Here is a 3,603-nt window from a genome sequence, read left to right as displayed (position 1 = left end):
GACTCTGTTCTCCTTCACTTTCTGGGCTATTATAATTACTAGAAGTGTATCTGACGCTTGAGGGTGGTAGCCAGCGCCACTCTGACTACATTGGGTGAAGAGGACCTTCTTTTCAACCCCTGGGGCTTGACTCGAACGTCTACAGCCTGTCATGAGTGGGTAACTGGTGGGAAGCCCTCTTATGCTACCTAGGCATCAAGGCTGCCAGAGCCGAGACCCTCTCTAGGCTTTTGCAGCATAATATAGAAAGGAAATGAGGGGCTCGTTGAGGAAATACAGAAAGATAGGTAGGCAGTATACAACGCCAAAGGAGGCATAGGGGTGTGGTTAGGTTTTTTTTTACCTTGGGTAATGAAGTTAACATTTTTTTAAATATACGGAAGAAAGAAAGAAAAACGCGCGCCCAGATTGGGGACCAAACCCACGCCTAACCACACCCCTATGCCTCCTTTGCCGTTGTAGACTGCCTATTTATCTTTCTGTATTTCCTCAACGAGCCCCTCATTTCCTTACTATATTATTCTGCGAACGCCTGGAGAGGGTCCCGAATGCATTGCAGCCTTGATGCCTAGGTAGCGTAAGAGGGCTTCCCACCAGTTACACGCTTATGACAGGCTGTAGATATTCGAGTCACGTTCCGTGGGTTGAAAAGAAGGTCCCCTTCTGCTCGTGTAGTCAGAGTGGCGCTGGCTACAAACCTCAAGCGTCAGATACACTTCTAGTAAATATAAATAGCCCAGAAAGTGAAGGAGAACACAGTCGCCCAGATAGCCGAATTGGTAAGGGATTTGAGATCTAATTGAAAGGCGTGGGTTCGTGTCCCCAGTCTGGGCGCGTGTTTTTTCTTCTTTCTTTCTTTCTTCTGTATATTTAAAAAATGTTAACTTCATTACCCAGAGTAAAAAAAAGAGCCCAATAACACCCCTATGCATCCTTTGGCGTTGTAGACTGCCTACCTATCTTTCTGTATTTCCTCAACGAGCCCCTCATTTCCTTACTATATTATTCTGCGAAAGCCTTTAGAGGGTCTCGACTCTGGCACAGCCTTGATGCCTAGGTAGCATAAGAGCGATTCCTACCAGTTACTCGCTCATGACAGGCTGTAGACGTTCGAGTCACGCCCCGGGGGTTGAAAAGAAGGTCCCCTTCTCCCCGTCTAGTCAGAGTGGCGCTGGCTACCACCCTCAAGTGTCAGATACACTTCTAGTAAATATAAATAGCCCAGAAAGTGAAGGAGAACACAGTCACCCAGATAGCCGAATTGGTAAGGCATTCGAGATTTAATGGAAAGGCGTGGGTTTTGTCCCCGCTCTGGGAGCATGTTTTTCTTTCTTTCTTTCTTCCGTATATTTAAATAAATGTGAACTTCATTAACCATAGTAAAAAAAGAGCCGAGCCACACCCCTATGCCTCCTTTGGCGTTGTAGACTTCCTACCTATCTTTCCGTATATATATATATATATATATATATATATACATGTATAGATATATATATATATGTATATATATATATATATATACATGTATATATATATATATATATATATATATATATATATATATATATATATATATATATATATATATATACAGATAATGAGTAATGAGGGGCTCCGTGAAATAGGACAGAAAATAAGGGTTGTCAGTCAAGTAAACCTCGCAAAGCAACGGAGAGGTTGTGGTGGGTCATAGAAAGAGGTGAAGAATTTTTTGAGTCGAAAAGAAAGTGGTGAAAAAATGCCCGCCGGGTGGGATCCGAACCCACTACCTACAGAATACTGGTCTGGTGCGATAACCACTACGCTACCGGCGGGGCTGTTTCCCCAGCACTTTCTCGGGTATTTATGTTAGGCATTTTTGTTTCCTGCATTTGGGGGTTGTAGCCAGCCCCACTCGGACTACTCGGGGTGAAGGGGACCTTCTTTCTTTTCGACTAAAAAAATTCTTCATCACTTTCTATGACCCACCACAACCTCCCCTTTGCTTTCCGAGGTTTTCTTGACTGCCAACCCTTATTTTCTGTCTTATTTAACGGAGCCCCTCATTTCCCATTATCTGATTCGCTACATGCTTAGCGAGGGCCTCTGTTCTGGCAGTCTTGGTGCCAAAGGGAGCTTAAGAGGTTTCAACGCTGGTCGACCACTCTGGACATGTCGTAGACACTCGAGTCACGGCCCGGGGGTTAAAAAGAAGGTCCCCTTCACCCCGAGTTGTCCGAGTGGCGCTGGCTACCACCCCCAAGTGCAGGAAACAAAAATGCCTAACATAAATACCCGAGAAAGTGCTGGGGAAACAGCCCCGCCGGTAGCGTAGTGGTTATCGCACCAGACCGGTATTCTGGAGGTCGTGGGTTCGGATCCCACACGGCGGGCATTTTTTCACCACTTTCTTTTCGACTCAAAAAATTCTTCATCTCTTTCTATGACCCACAACCAACCCTTAGCTTTCCGAGGTTTTCTTGACTGCCAACCCTTATTTTCTGTCTATTTATATATATATATATTGTTGTGACTTCCTCGTCTTCACTCGGTCTAGCAGACGACGCTGATCATCATCATTTTCATCATGCTCTTCACGAGCTGCCGCATGCTCTCGTGGCTGCGTTGGCTCGCGCCACTTCTTCTAGTTTCCATTAAAGCGTCATCGTATCACGCCGTGTCGCTCCCCTTCCTGAGCATCGTGCAACAGCTGGCGGACCCAGAGGTCCAACACATGGTGCCGAAAACCCGGGACTTCTAGACGACGCCAAGCCCATCGACGCACGGAGCCGCGAAAGCCCAGAAAAAGACGCGGCACGTGCGATCTTGGCGAGTTCCCAGCTGCGTGCGACCGAATGGAACGACAGCTTCGACGACGCCGCAGCCTACGGGCACAACTGGATTGCCTTCTAGCGGAAGCGGAATTTCACCTAAGGGGAAACACAGAGGCGACGGCAGGAGCGGTGAGTGTACTGCTCGAACGAATCAATGCATTCTATGGCCAGATAGAGAAGTTGGACGAGGCGATCTTTGAAGAGACAACGGAGGACCTAGTAGACAGCGAGACGACAGATGCGGGACAATACCGCGACAAGGTTGTAAGCGTTACCGCGAACCTTTGTCTCAAGCTTCAAGAATCCCGGTCTCCAACGCTACGTCCGACGACCGTCCACCCATCACCGACTGGCAAATGCAAGCTTCCTCAGCTAGAGCTCCTCAAATTTGACGGGAACCGCAGATCGTGGCAGCGATTCTGGACACATTTTTGGGCAGCCATCCACAACAACGAGGAGCTCAGCACGGCTGACAAGTTTAACTACTTGAGCAGCCTCGTGACTGTAGCAGCTGCATCAGCCATAGCCGGACTGATAGCTGCTACAAGGACGCCATAGAGATCATGAAACAGCACTTCGGTGATGACCGCATCATCGTGCAAGATCATCTGCGAGGCCTCCTGGACTTGAAGCCAGTGTCATCGACATCCGACGTCCGAAAACTGAGGCAACTTTACGATCGGGTCCAGGTGCACATTCGCAGCCTCAAGGGGCTTGCCACGAGCTCCACGACATACTGCACCATGCTTTGGGAAATCCTGCTAAGGGTTCCACCGACAGACATGGTCCT

At 48.0% G+C, this 3,603-nt stretch overlaps 1 non-coding gene across 1 annotated transcript; it reads right to left on the bottom strand.

Moving 5' to 3' along the window:
• Window positions 1-1,741: 1,741 nt before the first annotated feature.
• On the bottom strand, window positions 1,742-1,814 carry Trnat-agu (transfer RNA threonine (anticodon AGU)). Its single transcript has one exon. It is a non-coding gene; the product is annotated as a tRNA-Thr (tRNA).
• Window positions 1,815-3,603: the final 1,789 nt, after the last annotated feature.

Source organism: Haemaphysalis longicornis, unplaced genomic scaffold (genome assembly GCF_048455015.1).
Source record: "Haemaphysalis longicornis isolate Haplotype H1 unplaced genomic scaffold, Haemaphysalis longicornis Haplotype H1 scaffold_1, whole genome shotgun sequence".
Lineage (NCBI taxonomy): Eukaryota > Metazoa > Arthropoda > Arachnida > Ixodida > Ixodidae > Haemaphysalis > Haemaphysalis longicornis.
This window is presented reverse-complemented; position numbering and strand designations above follow the sequence as displayed.